At 40.5% G+C, this 13,728-nt stretch overlaps 1 pseudogene; it reads right to left on the reverse strand.

The window, feature by feature from the left end:
- Window positions 1–2,674: 2,674 nt before the first annotated feature.
- On the reverse strand, window positions 2,675–3,044 carry LOC103294543 (60S ribosomal protein L35a-like; annotated as a pseudogene).
- Between the last annotated feature and the right edge of the window lie 10,684 nt (window positions 3,045–13,728).

Below are 13,728 nucleotides of genomic sequence, written 5' to 3' on the forward strand. Positions count from 1 at the left end.
CATTTGCATTTTTATTGATGGTTTTTTTAAATTTATTGTTGAGAGATGTCTCCCATTTCCCCCCACTCCACCCAGCCCAGGCCTTCCCCACACTTGTGGTGGCCGGGTCCTAGTTCTTTATCTTGCAAAACCAAAGAATGGGTTCCAGGACAAAAAGTGGTTGGCAGAGCAAATTTTACTGCGAGAAGCCAGTCCTGGAAGAGATGCATCTGGGGTTCCAAAAGCAGGCCAGTGTCCAGAGCTTCCATTTCATGTTGTAGATCAGCATCCAAGGGAATTAAAGTCCATTAGTCCACGTGTGGAGTCTCACATGCCCATAAACCACATGGACGCATAAGAGTATATCTCCTGCCATAGAAACCCAGTGCACCAGAGAGAGAGAAAGGAGAGGAAGTATGCACATTTTTATTTAGAGGTAGATACATGCCTTGCTAGCTCCTGATTGGTCCTTCCAAAGAATTCTACCTTAGCAGCATTCTTGGAACTGGTTTATATACCTTACTTCCTTGTGATTATTTATTTGCAAGCTGCCGGTCTTAGCAACATCTAAACATTTTAAAACTTACATCTCAATGCATGCCCTTCTTTCCCCACCCAGCTAGGTCTAGTTTGTCTGTCTCCCTATTTTTCTCAGAACAGGGTACAGTCAGCAAGCTGTGTTCTGCCTGTGTCTGCAATGCTCCACTTCCCAGCCCCCATGGTCCAGTCCCTTCTACCTAACCCTCTTCTTCTATCTCCTCACATATACTCATATATGTTCTATGGTTAATCTCTTCCCGTCCTCCCTCCCTTCTCCCCTCTGAGATCTGTCAGTCTGTTCCATGCATCCATGCCTCTGGACCTATTTTATTCCTCAGTTTATTTTCACTATGTGGACAAAAATGAGCCACATGCTAACCTGATAAGCTCAGGAAACACCTGCATGGAGGCCTTGCAAACTCAAAGACCTAAAGTAACCACAAAGGATGGTCTGAAGTTAAAACTTTTACTAAAAGCAATTGATGGTGGGTATCTTCCCTGACAAAGATTAACTTTGATCTTAACTGAGCCTATTGTCTTTTTGTATATACAATAACATACGTTTGGAATGTCAGGGTAACTTCCCCTTTTCCAGACCCCTCTGGGCACAACCAATGCATGGGGCAAAGACCCCAAATTCCCTCATTGTTATTGTTATCCTGTTAATCTTTGACTGTTACCTAGCCTGTACCCACCGATGTAAAAGAAGCCTGTGTCTATCATATTACTTTTTATCCAGTCCCAGAGGTTTCTCTGCTTTGCTTTCTCCCGCCTCCCTAATCTATCACCAATGTAACTCCATCTCCTTCTTTGATTGTAATTTATAAAACAAAGTAAAAAACTGCGGGTCTCCTGAGCATTATCTCAATCTGTTGAGATTCTGCTTACTGGCAATTGTACATAGCTTGGCTCAAATAAACTCACAAAATTATTTACAGGTTTGAATGTTTCTTACATTAACAATTAGATTTCATACATAAGTGAGTTCGTATGATATGTCTGCAAAGGATTTTGTAACACAAATGTGTCAATCCCAAAGTCATGGGTGGGATCAGAGCCTTCCTGGTCCCTGCTTGCTGTCCACAGCCCCCTGCTCCCCACTTTGCAGCAAACCCAAGGCCGAGGGTCCACGTCCCTACCCACTCACCAGAGTGAACCAGCTCCAAATGAGGAAAACTTAGATTGCTTATCTCGGGTACTTTTCCTTTAGCAGTGTTTTCACTTTTATGATAAATATTTAAATAATATATTTAAATCAAATTATATGAAAAATGGCTTCATATTTCATTTTAATTTTCCCATGTTAATGTGGATTTAGGTCTGCACATTTCCCATATATGGTCCATAAATGAAGGACATGTATAAAAAAGAGGAGGGACATTTGTGTAAAATTTTGGCAACAGAAAACTACACATAGGCATGGATTTCTCTTCTTCCAAAATACTTCCTAAGTGTGAATAAGAAGAAAGAATAGGAACAAATTTAAAGCCTCGGTAAAGTGTAAATCAAGTAATCTGGGTTCTACAGTGTTTGCTTCGTAAAGTCAACATTTATGGTTATCTTGGAGCACCATCTCTGGTTGGGGTAAGAACAGAAGAATGTGCTACCTTTATTGAGGCCATTAAAATCCTGAAATTCAAGTTTTAAAAAGATTCAAAAGAAGATAAATGCATTTTAAAACAAAATGCTTTCCCTTGTATGCAGTGAGTCAGAATACAGCTTTGTTGTACAATCAGGCTAGATTCTGAATGATATTATGTATTTCTTTTTTTTAATAACTTGGTTCATTCATAGCTCAAACAATTGTATTTAATGCAACAATTGCAGCTAAAATTGCATTAGATTCTTTTTCTTCCCCTGAACATTACTTGAGGATGAGCATTTAATAAGAAATTGTGATTCTTAAAAATCTTTTGGCAGTTTAAATGCAACTTGAAAGAGAAAATACATAATTTTAAATTAAGTTGTCATGGTATAAAATAGTTGTTTACATTTTTTATCAGCATTTCTTCTTTGTTGATTATGTTAAAAAATATGCTAAATTTTATTATTTTGATGATTGATTTCCCAAGAGATTTTTATCTGAATTACAAAGCTATATAGCTTAAGGTGTGGTCTTTTTTCTTTTCCAAATATGTTTTTCTTTTTACAAAAACAAAGGAAAACAAATCCATTTAATTTATTTTCAATAAGTTTAAATCCTTGAGGGGTACAGCATTACATGGATTCTGTATCCAATGGCCTTAGCAGGAAGGTTGCTTCAGAATTTAGCACGAACCATGCCACTGTTTCCATGAGCATGAGTTACCTTTCCCCACATGACTCTGGTTTTGTTTGGTTTGCCACCAGGAGTCACTGTGTTGCTCTTTGTACACATAAGCACACCTCTTGCCTAGATAGAATTCTGTTTCATCTCAGGCATAATAAACACCTTCAGTTTTAAGAAGAGCTGTGTGCTCCCTCTGGTTCCGGAGACCCCGCTTACATCCAGTAAAAATGTCCTTGGACCACAGCCTTCCACACATATTTGTCATCAGAAAAGTCCTGTTCCCAGCAGGCCTCCACAGGGTCCAAGATGGCGGAAAAAGGTTCAACTATGTTTTATTGATTTCAGAGAGAGGAAGGGGGCGGGAGAGAGAAATAGAAACATCAGTGATGAGAGAAAAGCATTGATTAGCTGCCTTCTAAGGCATGTGCCCTGACTAGGAATCGAACTGTGACTTCCTGGTTCCTGGGTTTCTGTTCAAACATCGAGCCACACCTGCCAGGATAGCTTAAATTTTATAATTAAAATTTATAGCAAAACATTTTTTATGCAATTAAGTCATACTCAAAAATATTTTTGGTTATTTAAGTAATCATATGAGTTTTTATAGTCCCTTTTATTCAACCGTTTTAAATATTCTGGAACTTACCTAGTTGTGATATTTTACAGCATTGTCCCCCAAACTTCTGCAATAAATTCCACTGGGAGAGAAAGGGCTTATTCTAAATGGAAATTCTGGACCCTATCCCACACTTATTTATCAGTACCTCTTGGAAATGTAGTTCATGAAACTGTTTATAAAGTGTCCAATTTTTTTAGTTGTTATTGTCATAGTCAGGAAGGAAGGAAGGAAGGAAGGAAGGAAGGGAGGGAGGGAGGGAGGGAGGGAGGGAGGGAGGGAGGGAGGGAGGAAGGAAGGAAGGAGGAAGGAAGGAAGGAAGGAAGGAAGGAAGGAAGGAAGGAAGGGGTGTCATCAGCCATCTGTTCCTGGCCAGTCTCCCATCTTTGTTTCCAGCCAGACATCTCACTCTGGATGACTGAGGATGGATATAAGTATCTTACAATCTTTATCTTGACTTTACTTTCTACCTCTCATTTTCAGATTTTTTATCTAGGGAGGGTTTTAAGAAGTAGGATCAGAAATCAAAACATTATCTGAACAAGCAAGAAGGTCACTTGCTTCTGGGGAGCAGCCACTGGACCTCAGCCCAGTGATCATCCTGTCTCTCACAAGAGACAGAATATATTGTTCATTGAATTAATTGCTCCAACACCCCCTCAAAACTAGAGAAATGAGGGGATGGAGTGCCTAAACTTCATTGATTCAATTTAAAGATAGAAAAAAGAGCACCATTTTTAAACGTATATTTCAGTGAAATTAAAAAAAAAAAAACAGATTCATATAATCTAAACCAAAAAGTAGAAAACTACGGTCCGTGGGCTAAAGCTGACCTGCTGCTAGGCTTTGTAAATACCAGTTGACTGGAACACAAACCAGAGCATGCGTTTATGTCTGCTTTCACACTACAGCAGCAGAGTTGAGGAGTTGTAATGGAAATTGCATAATAGATTCGTATCTACAGAACATCCTTGACTTTACTTCTTGGCCATCAATGCTTAAAATATTTACCATCTGGCTCTTCAATGCACAGTTTACTAATCCCATTCTCAACCAAAATAGTCATGATGTATTTTCTCCAGCTTCTGAAGGCAAAATACTCATCAATGGAATTCCCTAAAAAGATTTCCCATAGAAATAGAAAATTTGAATAAACCAATTACTAGTAAGGAGACGGAATCAGTGATCTAAATGTCTCCCAATGAAGAAAAGCCCAGGCCTAGATGGCTTCACTGCTGACTTTCACTAAACATTTAAGGAAGAATTAAAGTCACACAGTATTTGTCTTTCACAGCCTGACATATTTCACTCAGCATAATGGATGAAACTCAGAAGTGGTTTCCACATCTTGGCTATTGTAAATGATGCTGTTATGAACAGGGGTGTGTGTGTGTGTGTGTGTGTGTGTGTGTGTGTGTGTGTGTGTGTGTGTGTGTATCTCAATTTCTTCATTTATTTTTCAGAAAATTTGTTATTAGTGTATAGAAAGGCCACTACTTTGTGCATGTTCATTTTGTATCCTGCAAGCTTACAGAATTTATTAATTAGATCTAAACACTTTTTTTTTTTGGTTGTCTTTCGGATTTTCTTTATATAAAACCATGTCATCTACAAATAGAGACCATTTTACTTCTTTCTAATTCTGGTTCCTTTTATTTCTTTTCTTTACTTTTTTTTTTCCTCCTGCTTTCATTTATAGGTGGAATCTAAAAAACAAAACAAAACAAACACACACACACACACACACAAACAAACAACAACTCATAGAAAAGGCGGTCAGACTTATGGTTACCAGAGATGGAAGGTGTGGGAAGGGAGAATTGGAGGAGTGTGGTCAAAAGGCACAAACTTGGAGTTATAAGATATATACTAGTAAGTACTAGGGATGTAACGTACAACATGATGACTATAGCTAACACTGATGCATATGAACATTCTTAAGAGAGTGAATCCTAAAAGTTCTCATTACAAGTAGACTTTTCTTATTATTGTACCTATTTGAGATAATGAATGTTAGCTAAACCTATTGTATTATTCATTTCATTATATGTAAATCAAACCATCATGCTGTATGCCTTAAACTTGTACAGTAAAGTATGTCAATTATTTCCTAATGAAACTGGGGGGGTGGTGAAAAAAGGATTCCCCATATACATGTTAAAACATACTATGTTTTTCCTCACTAACCAGCACAAGATAAACTTAAATATGTGAGAATAACTGCTTTAATCCCAATAACCACAATAGCACCTATCACAGTAGGGAGTCAATAAATGTTTGGTTAGATAAATCTTTAAAAATGCATGTGCATTCTACATCTTATTTATTACATATTTCTATTATAGAATAATTTTTCCCCAAGTATTTGAGTGGAATGGATGATCTAGGAAGAATACACAATGAGCTTTTCAGTACTGCTTTAGTACTGCCCCAGATGGAAGGAGCTCAACAAATTACCCTGAAAGGTTCTGCCGGTTTTCAGAGAATTTAAGCAATTCTCCCTCCGTCAAAAAAGTGTATGTTGAAAAGTATGTGGATAAAATATTTGTATAGCTACAGACAAATCGATTCCATGTATCTCCTATTATAACAATAACCTGTATACCAAGCATAAGTATATTTAAAGACCTCAAGATATTGATGTTGGTAGTGGTCCTAAGTGCTACTAATCCTGTCTCCTACAGCAGCTCAGCAAGTACAAGAATCTGCATCAGTCAGGAAGCCTCACCTCATCAGCCCCAACACTGTTCTCTGAGTTCACAGAGAGCTGTGTTACATACCCGTGAGGAATAAGGGTCGGGACAGATCATCCAAGCCAGCTGCTTCAGAAGGGAGGGAAGAAGAAAGCCCAACCCAGGCTATGAAAATAACCAAGGAACCATAGAAGTAAGCACCAATCACACACTGCTCCCATAGCCACTCTTTTATTCCAGCTTCTGCAGGGATATGGACCAAGGAAGATGACATTTAAACCATCCAGACTAGAATTTGCCTCATAGTAAAATGCTCCAGAAACATTATTTCCCCCCTCCCTCCCCTTTCTTTCTTTGTGTTTTTAGGTTCAGGATTCTTATTCCCAGTTTTACCTAATATAAAGAGCAAATCAACAATATGCACTGTCAGAAAAAATAATTATTCCTTTTTCATGTACATTATTCAAAAGAAATCCCTTCCATCTAAATCCTCCTGCGTTGATCACATAAGGTGGGCCTGTGGGACCAAGAATGATGCTCTGGAATCATTTTTCCTGGGTTCCACGTTAGGTGCACCATTTACAAGCTGGCTGACCTAGGACACACTGCTTAAGTTGTCAGTGCTTCCTACTCCTCTTCTCTAAAATATTATCTTATAGCCCGGCCGGTGTGGCTCAGGGGTTGAGCATCAAACCTATGAACCAGGAGGTCAGGGATTGATTCCCAGTCAGGGCACATGCCTGGGTTGCGAGCTTGATCCCCAGTAGGGGGCGTGCAGGAGGCAGCCAATCAATTCTCTCTCATCATTGATGTTTCTATCTCTCCCTTTCCCTTCCTCTCTGAAATCAATTAAAAAAATATTTTTAAAAAAGAAATTTAAAATAATATCTTATAAGCTTCGTTGATAGATTAAATGAGAACATGTAGGTAAAACGCTTATAATTGTGGCCGGTATAGAGAGAGCACATTTTTATTATTAGGTGGTATTATATTAGTGTTAAGGATGTTCAAGCTTTCAGCATAACCAAAGGGCCTCCAATGACCAGCTCCCCTTACCTCTGCTGCTCCTGCACGTGTTGTGGAGCAGATGCGAGTGAATGACCACTGGAGCCCAGACCAAATTAAAATTTAGGGAGCCTTTATTAGCCGGGTGGCCGGACGACCCGGCGACTGCTCTGCCATTCTCCACGCAGGAAGACCAGAGAGCAGCAGCGACCCTTTGTGTAGGACCGCTTTTAAGCACATTAACCACATCCGGTTTTTGTAGAACAAGTAACCTAAGACAAAACAGTTTTTCCTAAGCAACGTCAGGATCATGCCAATGACGACCATGTTATTCACAGGGTCATCCTGTTCTTCAGAAAGCTGACAGTGTTCTGTGAAAGAAGGCCTACATGCTGGGAAGGGGCCATGAGACCGTATCTCAAGGCCTGGCCTGGTGTCAGCATTGACATTTCTATCTGGGGCATAGTCTACGGCTTCAGTAGTGCTCAAAAATTCCCACTCTCCAACATTCCCCACTGGTTTAATGTACCTGAGTCAAATCATTGACTCTTTTGGGTTATTGTTGGCTAGGGAGTTATATTGATCCATGAGGACTATAAGGTTGATATCTTAAGCTGGGTGTGATGAAGCCATGTCGGGATCTCGTCGACCTTGACTGCTGTGGAGGTGGTCTTTTCCAGGTAGGAGTCAGTCAGAGTCACCAGGGTGGAAGGATGGACCGGATCAGAGATGCTTCTGGACTGCTTTTGGGTAGACTGTAAAGCCTGTAAGAACTTGAGTAAAGATTGGTTATGGATTTCAGCTTTTTTAGATTGGGTTTCCATGTAAGCTGATGAGGTGGGTAGGTCTGGATTTGGAAGAGTTACTAGAATTTGTAGAGGCCCCACTGGTTTTAGGGCAGCCTCCCGGGCTGCTTCATCTGCAGCCTCGTTCCCTCTCGCTTCTGGGGAGTCTCTTTGTTTCACATGGAAAGACTTAATTGTATCTGGTAGTGCTAGTTGGCCTATCGTCCTTGCTCTGCTCATATTTGTTTAATTGTTTAATGTATTATTTTAAGGATCTTGGCTCTGAATTTTTTTAGGGAAAATGGACGTTGTTAGGCTTTTTTAGCTACTTCCTGCTGAGGCGGGTCAGAAGTTTCTCTCAGAGCCAAGAGATCCTTGCTGTCTGTCAGAGGGACAATGAGGCCTGGGCACAGAAGGAGGTGGGCTTGTGACCTGGCGGAGATAAACTGTAATAAATGGTTTGGTGGAAGGGAAAGAAAACCTTTCAGTTTTAATAATTAATATTGAATTAGAATTTTTCTCCTCAAAATTATTCCTATGTTTATTAAAAGAGTTAAATCAAGATTAATTTATCTAGTGTATTTAATGTGGTCTGATTGTTTGCATAAACATAACAAGAATGGTAACTGATTACCTTTGCCGGAATTTCATGATTGAATTTTAATGTGCCCCATAGGGCCAGGAAGCCAAGCCATCCAGCTGCCATGAGACTTGCCTGTAGTACTTGCTGAGTTAGGTGAATCCTCACCTGTAGTGGCTCTACCTGGGCCCATGCTCTTGGCTTTAAGGCCCATCTCAGTAGCCCTCCTACTCTTCGCGGCTCAGAGTGTGTGGGGGTCCCTCAGGGATGCAGAGGCGCCCTTATTGCTCCCCTTCTATTCTGACCAACCGCCAGTGATGGTAGGGTTTGGGCCTGATGCTCCAGCATCAGCTATTTTTAGGGCTACCAAGCAGGATATCAGGCTTTCTTTGTGGCACTCTTATTGGCTTCAAGTCTTTAGAGTTCAGGCAGGGCTTCTTAAAACATGATAATCCAGTTAAAGTTTCTGGTTAATAAAATCACTATTGGAAATCGGTCTTATTGTATTTATGCAAAGATGTATTGCCAAATTTCGGAGGAATTGTATAAGGAGAAAAATATACTGACCTGCTTTAAGATCTGATTTTCTTTGCTAGTTCTTTTTATGGACTTTTTAAATTATAAAAAACAGTAATTGTTAGATTTTTTTTATTAGATTTTTACAAAGTATTTTGGCATAAGTTATTTACCCTCTGTTTAGGGAGGTAGAATGCAAATTATTTACTCTTCCTGGCTTACTGGTTTGCATTATTTGATTTTTTTATAATATATCTCTTCTCTTTTTTATATCTACACAACCTTTTATTGAAATAGATATTTCTAAATTAGTCTTTAAATCTTTTTTTTATGTCCTTTAAAAATGCATAACCATGCCTCAGACCTTCTACTCAGTATTTTTTATTTTTTGAAATCTCAATTTTTTAATGAATCTTAAAAATTAAACAGCTAGAATTTCTTAGATTAATATTTATGATTACACTTTAAATGTATTTTTTCAAGAAAATATAATTAGACTTTCAGTGATAAAACCAAGAGTAGGTAAAAATATTTCTTTTTGAAAGATAGATTTTTTAAAATCTAAATATTAAAGATATTATATCTTAAAGTTCTTTTGCTGAATATTTTAACACCGCCTAAGAAGTACCCAGTAACCCTACCCTGCCAGGCTCGGTGTTCATGTGTATTGGAAGGGTTAAAGAGAAGAAAACGGGCAGAGGAAGATCCACTGTGTTTTGCCAGCAGAGTTCAGATAAGCAAGAAACCAAGGACACCAGCAGAGCTGGTTGTACCTAGCAAAATCAACAAAAACCTATCTCTCCCTGCTCTCCCACTCTGTCCTTAGCAGGGGAAATAAGACAAGCTTTCTGAGATTCTGTATAATTAGGTTTTTTACACTTAAGGAACAACTGTTCTCTCTCCCAGATTTTCCTGCTTTACTTTAAGGCTGAAGAGGATTTCAATCTTCCCCACTTCTGATATCTCTAACCATCCCCTGTCGCCCAGCCTAGGGCTTCTCTATCTCAGGAGGCTAAGAGAATTCTACCGCCTCTACCCTTTCTACACCTGCTCCAGAGAAATTTCAATCCAACAAGTTCCCTCTTGCTTCTCTGGATTGGCAATCTTTACAAATTAATTTTAGAATTTTAAAATTTCAATTTAATACAGCAAATTCACAAATCAGAGCAAATTGAAACCTTTACTTATACAAACAGAGACAGAAATTTGTATTAGTTAAGTGGGCTGATTCCCTCTCTGACGGAGAACAAAAGACTCTGAGAAAAGGTGTCTCAGCAGCTGCTAAAGATTTTTGCATTCCGTCACAGCAGGTCCGCCCTATCTTTAAATAAATTAAACAATAGAAAGAGATAATAAATACTCTTACATTTATATTTATACACCAGACAGTCTGAGTTTTTGAATTCTGGGGAGGTGATCAAGCTCCCCCTTCCACTCACTGGGATATGGGAAAGTTGGCCATTTCTATTCACAAAATTTCTGTAAATCAAAAGCATTAACGGAGGCTCCGTAATCATCCGCTTGCCGCTTGAATTCCTGAAAAGTTTTCAAAAGATATTGCAGGGGAGTACAGACAGAAGAACATGAAGCAGATTGATCTATTTTAATGATAAAGACAATTAAGACCACAATAACACAGAATAACAAAGACAACCAACAGGATCACCGGGCACCGTCGTGCACCGGGATCTGGTCTCAGAAGTTGCACTGCATCCAGCCTTCCAGAGACCCCAGATGGGCACCCACAGAACAGAACCAGAAATAAGTTTCTTACCAGTAAGAACCAGATCCAGGTGGCTCCAATCAGAGTCAATCAGGAAATTTAGCAGACGGGGTTTCCGACCTCTACCAGTCCCGGGGCTGAGGAACATCTCTCAGAGATCTCCCCCTGGGTTGGAGAGTCTGGGGACCCCGGTGGGCTCCGGTCACAGGACCAGGCAAAGGCTGGTTATCTCGCTGGGGCCTCCAAATGTTGTGGAGCAGATGCGAGTGAATGACCACTGGAGCCCAGACCAAATTAAAATTTAGGGAGCCTTTATTAGCCGGGTGGCCGGACGACCCGGCGACTGCTCTGCCATTCTCCACGCAGGAAGACCAGAGAGCAGCAGCGACCCTTTGTGTAGGACCGCTTTTAAGCACATTAACCACATCCGGTTTTTGTAGAACAAGTAACCTAAGACAAAACAGTTTTTCCTAAGCAACGTCAGGATCATGCCAATGACGACCATGTTATTCACAGGGTCATCCTGTTCTTCAGAAAGCTGACAGTGTTCTGTGAAAGAAGGCCTACATGCTGAGAAGGGGCCATGAGACCGTATCTCAAGGCCTGGCCTGGTGTCAGCATTGACATTTCTATCTGGGGCATAGTCTACGGCTTCAGTAGTGCTCAAAAATTCCCACTCTCCAACACACGGGCTTCAACACACTGCCTATCTTTTTGCTCCACCAAAGCCAGGTTATCTTTTAGCCCCAAATTATTTTATCTCTGTCCTTCTTTATCTTTGCTAATACTGCACTGCCTAGTTGTAATTCAACATTCTCTTCACACAATCTATTTTCTATTAAGCTTCAACCATTTAGAATTGAATGCTGCTATATGTGTGCCCCTGGCAGACATTTTGTACAAATTTCTTCATTCCTCTTTCTTATCTTCTTCCACTGGACTATGAACCCTTCAAGGGCAGAAGGGTGTTTTAGTCACCCTTTTAGCCATACCACCTAGCAGCTGTTATAGAACACGTTTAGGAAAATGTATGTTGAATTAAAGAAGACTGAAGAGCCCAGTGTAGTAATGCTGAAGTCATAAAATTCTGTTTAAAGTACAGCCACAGGAATTGGCTCGGTGACCTCTTCTGGCAGCAAATCTCATTTATTACTATGAACTGCATAAAGGAATTGTCTTTATTTGTTCAAAATTCAATGTCCTTTAATCCGGTGAATTGAATTAAGAAATTTATTCTTATTCATGGAATTCAATTTTTAAAATACGTGAGATATTTCTAACAAACTCATTCAGAGTCCAGGATAGTTTTCTTCTTGATAAGTAATGCTCCATTTTTCTATTTTACTATTTGTTTTATTTATAAATATCATACAATGTTTTTGTAATTGTTTATACTATCTTTAATCAATTGGTTCAACAATAATTAAACCAATTATAAAATATAAATATGTCTCCATAATTTCCCCTTTGGCAAATTTTACCCAAAATGAATGAAGTATTTTATATAAATAACTACCTAATTTATATTTTGCAAATGGACTCTTTGCTAAAGAAAAGAATAATCTATTCTATGCAATGGCTCAAAAATTCATTTGCAAAATTAGTGAATAGGATTTTATTCAACTACTAGAGGCCCAGTGCACGAAATTTGTGCACTGGTGGGGGGGGCGTCCCTCAGCCAAGCCTGCCCCCTCTCACAGACTGGGAGCCCTCAGGAGATGTCCTACTGACGGGGAGCAGGCCTAAGCTGAAGTCTGCCCTTCCTCTGCAGGAGGTGACTGGGCTGATCAGGGGAAGGCGCCAGCCCCATCACCCCACTGCTGCTGCCACTGTCACAGCCACCAAGGTGTTTTCATCAACACGGATTCCAGTCCCTTCACCATGAAAAAAATGACAACTTTCTTTAGGCACTTTCAAGATGTGTCTTTCATAGGATATAACATTTCTTTATTTCTTTTTATCCTCACCTGATGATATATTTCCATTGATTTTTAGAGAGCTTGGAAGAGAGAGGGAAGACAGAGAGAAACATCAATGTGAGAGGGACACTTCGATTGGTTGCCTCCTGCATGAGCCCTGACCTGGGCCCTGGCCAGGGAGGAGCCTGCAACCTAGGTGCATGCCCTTGATCAGAATCGAACCCAGACCCTGCGGTCGGCAAGCTGAGGCTCTATCCACTGAGCCAAACTGGCTTGGGTAGGATATGACATTTCTTAGCCCCTCCAGCAGCAGACCTTAGTTTTTCCTCCAGGAGTGAGGTGGAAAAACCTTAGAACGCCTTCTTGGGTTCTTATTACTCAAGTTACCAAGAACACTGAGAGAGGCAGCTTACAGGGAGCTTAGCCAATGAGCCTTCAGAAAAGGTGTTTCCTCTGCAGCTCATGCACAGAGGACCCCCTGCATTGTGTCCACAGGGCTTCTGTCCACTGGGCTGGGGGCATGCCCCAAGCCACACTGCGGGGGGCTGCCAGGGGCATGCCTCCAGCCCAGCGGCCCTGCTTTCTGTAAGCTGGGCTTCTGTCTGCTGGGCCGGGGGCGTGTCCCAAGCCACGTGGCGGAGGCTGTGAGCATGCCTTCGGCCCAGCAGCCCAGCGTTCAGTCTGCAGCTCTTCCTCCCTCTGTGGCCTGGGAGTGGGACGCTAGCATCGTCACCATGGTGATGACACCAGCATCCCGCCTTGGCGCTATGGGCGCCGCCATCTTTGTAGCGGAGTGATGGTTAATTTGCATATTACTCTTTTATTAGATAGGATATCACAAATCCAAGCATTTCTCTCCAGTGTCATTGCCACCAAACTTACATCCACCATCTTCTCCCAACTCACCTACTACAGTAGTCTTTAGACTGGCTACCTCTTCTGGGTTTGTCTCTATACTATCCACTGAACATTTGAAGTGATCCTTTCAAATTTTAATCACTTACCCAGTCAAATCCCTCCAATCACCATTGTACAATGAATAAAGTCTGAGCTTACAAAGGCTTATGAAACCCAACATGACCTGGCCACTGGCTGCCTGTCTA

The sequence above is a fragment of the Eptesicus fuscus genome, chromosome 10 (genome assembly GCF_027574615.1).
Source record: "Eptesicus fuscus isolate TK198812 chromosome 10, DD_ASM_mEF_20220401, whole genome shotgun sequence".
In the NCBI taxonomy this organism is placed as follows: Eukaryota; Metazoa; Chordata; class Mammalia; order Chiroptera; family Vespertilionidae; genus Eptesicus; species Eptesicus fuscus.